This window comes from Bison bison, unplaced genomic scaffold (assembly GCF_000754665.1).
Source record: "Bison bison bison isolate TAMUID 2011002044 unplaced genomic scaffold, Bison_UMD1.0 scf7180017864043, whole genome shotgun sequence".
Classification (NCBI taxonomy): domain Eukaryota; kingdom Metazoa; phylum Chordata; class Mammalia; order Artiodactyla; family Bovidae; genus Bison; species Bison bison.
Window position 1 is genome coordinate 9,377,434 of NW_011494615.1, and position 7,680 is coordinate 9,385,113.

The following is a 7,680-nucleotide window of genomic DNA, read 5'->3' on the forward strand; positions in this document are numbered from 1 at the left end:
TAGAGTGGGTCTTAGGAGCTAATTAGTCAATGAGAAATAAGTCTTTCATTCTGGTACAACAGCCTTTGGGGAAGTGGACCAGTGTGAGCTTTTGTGAACCATGAGTTGCTAGAATAACCTCCTAAGGGGGCCAACACAATGGTCGTTGCCCAAGATGCTTCATTAAATGTATCTCCAAGGTCCACTACCTTGGACCCAAATGGTGAGATCCTCTCCCATGTGGCCAGGAGTGCAAATGAGAGATGGATAAGGGTGAGCAGTTTTAGTTCTTTCTCCCTTGTTCTCTGCATCCAGTGAACACGACTCACGCCTTTCATAGAGGGCTGGGGCCCAGAAGGTGGCGTTCGCGTCCCTGGTTGCAGGATTAAGTCTAACCAGGTAAGTTGTTTCCCATGCCCTGAATGTCTCTGGCTAACTTCGAAGCCATCTGCATCACAGATTCCCAGCAGACCAGGAAAAGTGACCCTCCATGAAATAAATAAGTAACATTAAAAAATCTTGGAGGAGTTATCCAGCTCTAAAAGTAATTCAGGACACTACTTGCAAAACTTTTTGCTGAGAAGTTCTGGGGATGTTTCGATTGAGCCGAGGTGGTGGCTGATAATTCCTCTTTAGGAAGCAGGACTAGACTGGGACTGTACTTAAGGGAGCTCAAGCAGGGTCATGTGTCTTGTCCTTCTTAAGAAGCAAACAGTCCCAGGAAGAGGGTTAGTGTGAGCCTCTCAGCCCCTCCTGCTTCCCTATCAAGTGGCGCCTTTCAGACTTGCAAACAGAGCAAGTTGGGGTTTTTTAAAGGAGGTATTTTCACTTCAGGAATCCCCAGATGCTTCTGGTTATCCTTCACTTCTCCCCGCACTCTCCATCCAAGTGAATAGTATTCTTTGCTTTAGGAGGACGGCTGGATACAGGATAGAACAAAGAGATCATTGTTATTTCTGACTTTTAAGGGTTTTGCGAGTCCACGCCTGCAACAATAGTCCGAAAGCCTAGTTGATTTTGATTGCTGTGAACCAGGCACTTGAGATAAAAAGGACTTTTATTCTGTGTCTCCAAAAAGGCACAGCTTGAAATACGCTTAGTTTGAGCCAGAGGACTCAGATCTGAGAATTAACACTGGAGTATGAAAGGATACGGGGTAGGGCATCAGAGAATCTTGCCTTCGTGAAATGAGATCCAAATGCTGGCTCTTGGTAGGGAGGAGGAGACGGGGAGGGGAGCATGAAGGGAGGGTGCAGGCAGAGTTTCTCACGGGGTGTCGGAGCCCTGAGAGCAAGGCTGGTGCGATGACCAACCCCACCCAGCTGATGCTGGTCTCCGAGAACCGCAGCGCCACACATGGGCTTGCCAGCCCGCCAGCACCTCTGTAGACAGCTCCTTCATTTAAAGTCCCTCAACCAGGTGTTGAACAGCGTTTCCCACCCCAGGTCTGATGGCTGCAAGGTGTAACTAGAACTCTGGGGAGAAACTAAATCCAAGAGCATAAATGGAAGGCTGCTGCACATGACGCGCAGAGTGGACACTGCACACATCTAGGTCTGCGGAAGTGTCTGTGAGCGTGGTGTCTCCCCGGCAGTCTCTGAAATGGTACAGGGGCCAGCCTGCATAATCGTCCATAGCAGCCTTGGCCAGGAGAAGTCATGGTTGAGGAGAGCCTCTAAGATCAATGCTGGAAAGGAGTCCTAACAGACTGATTTTTCTCCAACGTGCAAATCTGACCGTGTCACCCCTACCCCTTAAATATCACAATATGTCCTAGTGTTACTTGGGGTAAAGATGTTCCAAGGGGCTCTGCTTGCTCTGACCCTGTGTGACTCCCCTATTTCACATTGCATCCTGTCTCTAGTAGCCCCACGTGCCTTCCTGGAGGCCTTTGAACTCATCATGTACTTTCCCATGTCAGGACCTTTGCATCATCTATTGTCTCAAGGCCTTTCCTCCCCTCTCTGTGCTCACCATTTTCCGCTCTTCCTTCGGATCTTAGCTTACAGGTCACTTTCTCCAGACAGTCTACTCTGATGTCCCTGAGCAGCTTACCTCCCCTGGCAGACACCCTCCTAGCATGGTGTAGAACCACTTAGAATTTTACCTTTGCTTCTATGATGCCTTGATAAACCTCTGTCCTTATAGACAACAATAAGAACAATCACAATGACAGCTGACATATATTAGACACTTTCTTTGTGCCGGGCCCTCTTTTAAGGCCAAATTAACTCATTTGATCATCTCAGGGACTGGGTGCGGTTGATATAATTGTCCTCTGCCCCTGTTTTACAGATGAGGAAGTGGAGGCGCAGAAAGAGGTTATGGGGACCATGTCTATTTTGCTTGCCCTTGAATACTCTCTAGTCGAACACCTAATATAGCAAACGATCGCTGTTTCTTGGTTACTTGAATAAAAGATGTTTGAGGTGAATCTCAGAGTGAATCACAATGCTGGCATTAGTGCCCTAGGGGTAGGAGCTTTGGGAGCAGGAGGAGGTTGAGAGGCTGATTGGGAAGAACAGGACAGAGGAATCCAGAGAGAGGCTGTGGATAAAGCAAGGCAGAACACAGTCCTCTTGTTGGCCTTAAAGCAGGTGGCAGGCCTGTGCATTTCAAGGTGAAGGACTAAGCTCCACGGAACACAAGACAGATGCTAGAAGAGAGGGTGGAGGTGGTGACTGGTAGGGTTATCGGGAAGTAGACCCCAGAAAGATACCATAACCTCCACTCTCGTGGAAGAGCCCACTGGGGAAAAAGTTTGGGGTCACAGATGGCCCTCATTTCTTCCAGTTCAGTTTGATATTTCTTCAACAAATAATACTTCACCAGAGTATATCATTGTACCCTTGCTGCCCATGAGTATATTTCATGAGGAAGGAGCTATGGAAGGTCTGTACGTTCACCTTCACTCCAGGGGAGAGGGAAGGCTGAAGGGAATGTAATTAAGATGAATTTTGCTGCGCAACCGGAAGCCAGAACCAAATAATCAGTCACAGGAAAGCAGCCTCTCTTTGGGATCACCCAGGTGTCTGTGAAGTCTTGGTCTTTCCTGGAGCTCGGAGTTCCTTGCATGGATTCAGGTTGTGAGTGTGAGTGGGGTGGGGATGGGAGATCAGACTCAGTAACACACGTCGTTTTCTGTGAGTGTCCAAGGGAAGGAAGGCATCGGCTGAGGGGTCCTAGGACCCACTGTTGCCTTTAATCTTCCCTGTGATCTTGCTGGAGGTTTTCACGTCTCCGGACCCCGGTGCCCACATTTGAAAGGGGAAGAGCTAGAGTGACTGCCCCACTGTAAATTTTCCATGTATTGATGGTGGTTACACTGTGGGTGGAGGGGAAGGAGGGAGGGCAGGGGCTGCTGAGGGTTTAGAGCCTGCAGGATCCTCAGAAGATCTTAACATTCAGTGGCTCTGAGGGTCTGTAAATGGAGACAGTGATAGCAGGGAGCATAATGGTTTAATCCGTAAACTACGAAGTGCATTTTAGCTCCTTGGCAAATTCAGCAATTCTCCTGGGAGGCTTGGCTGTCAACTTCTGGCTGCCGTTCCTGCCTGGGAAATTATGAACAGTAGCAGGCAAGCAGTCCCTCTTCATAAACCCATTTGCTGATCAGCGCCTGATACCAGGAGGGAGAAATGACCTGAAAACCCAGCTCTGTGATAATCCGCAGCCGGCAGCACTTTAGAGGGAGGCTTTCTCATTGTGGAGAAGATGCGCCATCAGAAAGGTGCAGATTACCTGCCATTGTGAGAGCATTTTCCTCTCAAAGAGAGCTCCTGTCACACAAAGTTCTGTCTCGGATCTGCTCCCATCCCTCCAGGGAGAGAGGGAGGGAGAGAATAAATTCCCCCCCTTTCACAGACAGAACTAAATCAGGAGCTATGACTTTGTCCAAGGTCATATTACTAACTGGCACCAAGGGTGGCTCTCAAAGTCTAGTCCTTTCTGTCATCATCTTTAAGATACTATGTTAAAAATAAGTTTCGTTTGCTCTTCAATTTATTCCCTTTTCATAGCTCTGTCTCTGGACCGAGCTGCTTATTGAGTTGTGCCAGAGTTTCTTTGTTGAAGCCAAGGTCAGCAATGGTATATCTTGATTCAACAGCACCAATGATAATAGCTAAGGATTATTAGATGCCTTTCCTTGGGATTCTCTTCTTGGTAGTGATTCTTCCTGTTTTTCCCATCAAATTTATCCACTCTTCCAACTTTCCAATTTTTAAAAAAATGTACAAAATTTTTTTTGCCACACTGTGTGGCATGTGGGATCTTAGCTTCCAATCAGGGCTCGAACCCTCCCCCTCTGCATTGGAAACACAGAGTCTTAACCACTGGATTGTCAAGGAAGTCCTAATTTTTATCTTCCCTAATTTGATCACTCACTTTCAGCCTCAATGATGAATAAAATGGGAAATGGAGAGTGGTGGTCAAAGTTGCATTGTACTTTTCTTCTATCTGCTACTTATTGCTTTCAATCCCTGTATTTACCTCTTGGTCTTTATATATCCATTTCAACGCTGACTAAACACTTTCAACCTTGAGTACTGTGTGCCTGGCCCTCTGCTAAGTTTATTTCATGTACTGTTCAAATTTACAGACAAACTGAAGCTCAGGGAAGTGAAGCAACTTGGCCAAAGTCACGCAGTTCTAAGATGATAGGTCTGGTCCACTCTGTAGCCCATGTTCTTAACTCTTACACATTCCTATCTTCCGAGATTGGTGATGTGGTTAAATATTGGGTAGTGTCTCAGGGTGAGATGGGTTAGAAGAGAAAGAAGCATGCTTTCCAAACTTAAACCCTGCTTTTCACATTTTCAGCCTTGTCTTGCACATGTCACCAATTTGGGGGCTACACAGGGAAAAGCCAGGGCAAAAAACTTAAGCACATACTTGCTTGTGCACAAACACACAGTCCCGTCAGCTCCTATGACTGGTTCAAATCTGTCTGCTGTGTCCTAGAATTGTGATTTTAGGAAAATATTCATTTCCCAGGGCTGCTACAACAAATTACCATAAACTTGGTAGCTTAAAATAACAGAATTGATTCTCTCACAATTTTGGAGACCAGAATCTAGTTGTCAGCAGGGCCCTGCTCCTTCCAGGGTTCTCTGGGGAGAATCCTTCCTGGCCTCTTCTGGCTTCTGGTGGCTCCTTCATCCCTTGGCTTGTGGCAGCGCGTCTCCAGTCTCTGCCTCTATCTTCCCACGACTTTCTTCCGGAGTGTTTCTCGGTCAATCTCCCTTTCCCTTCTCATCTAAGAGCTTGTCATTGGATTTAGTGCCCACTCGAATCCAAGGCAGTCTGGTCTTGAAATTCTTACCTGAATTCCATTGGCAAAGACCTTATTCCTAATGAGGACACGTGGGAGGTTCGGGTGGAGGTACGTTTTGGAGGTCACCGTTCAACACACTACGTAAGCTTATGGCGCTAGGCAGGAATTGCAGTTCACAACCCTCAGTTTCTACATCGGGGTGATGCTCCACTTGCTACTTGCTCTTTCGTACATGTTTTATAAGGATGAGGTGAGTCACCGGGAGGCTGTGTGCTTCTGGAAGCCCAAACAGTCAGATGGTGCTAAGCTGCCTTCGTTCCTTCAGCAATAGCCATCTGTAAGTAAATAAACGTCTAGACGCTTTACAGAACTATCTTTCAAAGATCTCACTCTCAGAGAGAAACTTGAAAAATGGGAAAACTAGGCTCAGTATGTGTGAAAGAACTATGTGTCTTCAGGGAAAAACCAGTGCATACATTTCAGAGAGTAGTAGTATTATAGAAAGACACGAACACGTGGGGATAAAATGAAAAATAAATTCTGCTGATATGCTCATCTGGGGACTTGCTCCATTCCCCAAACAGTTTCATGAAAAACCCTCCCTCTGAATTGCCTGAAAGGAATTGATGCCAGCTGGATAAAGCATCAGGGCTACACCCGCACCAACAGGCTAGGAGGACCTCCCGGAGAGGTGGCCATCAAGCCTCATGAACGCTTCCAAGGCTTTGTTCATCTTTTCCTTAACACCCGCAATTCCTGCTTCATTGGACAAATGAGTTCTGAAGTCTCTGTCCTCCGGTCAGATTGAAAGCTGGTCAATTATATGTGAATATGTGCTTAGTCGTGTCTGACTCTTTGCCACCCCATGGTCTGTAGCTTGCCAGGCTGTTCTGTCCATGGGATTTCCCAGGCAAGAATACTAGATTGGGTTGCCATTTTTTTCTCCAGGGGATCTTCCCAACCCCAGGATGGAACAGGGTCTCCTGCTTTGCCAAGTGGATTCTTTACCACTGAGCCATTGGGGAAGCCCTTAACAACTACAGTCAATTAGAATCAATTACATTTTCTCTTTCCCGGGGAATGGCTTAGACGTCTATTTGCCCAGCGTCTGTCTTTTGACAATTCAGTGCATTCAGTTGAGCTCTGCAAATATGTCCTCACTGACAGCTCAGCATGTGGCACTGCGTCTGTACTGAGCAGAGGGTGGTCCTGCCTCCCAGGACCATGATCCAGAGACAGCCCACTCAGCAGACAATCAGAGGTGAGCTGGGCATCCGCTCATAGAGGTGCAGAGCTCCATGGCAACACACCTGGGTGACAATTAATCCTTCCTTATTGAAAAAATTATGTTTCTGGTAAAAATAAAATAGAGATAGGAAAAAAGAAAAATAAAGACAGGGTATAACTCCACAACACAGAGGTAACCATTCTTAACATTCAGTCTGTGTCCACATCTATGAGTATCTTTGTACCTGACTCCACCTATGTCTACACCTTTATGTGAACCTGGGTTCATATTATGCTCATGTCTATCGGTATTTTAATAACAATATCATCCCCTGATATGCCCATACATCTTGTTTTACAGTCCACTTGTATATTCCATAGTGTCCTGAAAACCTATTTCAATGTTATTTAGTTCATTATTTTTAATAGCTATATATTATTCTATTGTAAGGGTGGAACGTAATTATTTAACCAGCCTCTCGTTACTATGAATTTAATAATTTTATAGATAAACCCATGTTACTGCTGCTGCTAAGTTGCTTCAGTCATGTCCGACTCTATGCGACCCTATGGGCTGTAACCTGCCAAGATCCTCTGTCCATGGGATTCTCCAGGCAAGAATACTGGAGTGAGTTGCCATGCCCTCCTCCAGGGATGTTCCCCAACCCAAGGGTCGAGCCTGAGTCTCTCATGTCTCCTGCACTGGCAGTTGGGTTCTTTACCACTAGTGCCACCTGGGAAGCCCCAAACCCAGGCACAACTCCATAGTTTTGTTCTTAGAAATAATCTCTGGTGCTGAGACCCACCCAGGTGGAGCCCTCCGCTCTGCAGAGAGTCACTCAGAGGGGCCAAGACCAAGCAGTGGACTGCTTGTGATGCTGTGAGAAATAGTGGGTGAACCCGGGCACCCTGGAGGCAGGGGTGGGGTGCAAAAAGGAGGGGTGTCTGGTCTGCAGGCATTTTGTTTATGACAAAAACGCCGTTTTCTTCTCCAGGGCTGTTACCCATCCAGGGACTGAATCCATGTCTCTTGCATTTCCTGCACTGGCAAATAAGCCAAATAGTTGCTAGCAAATTTGTGAGCAAATAAGCAAAATATTTACTTATTTTGTTTTCCATTTTAGGCTACAATTTTCTTTTTTGGCTTTTCTTTCCCCCAATCATGTGGAAGGTAAATATTCTGCTTTTGTTCACACTGT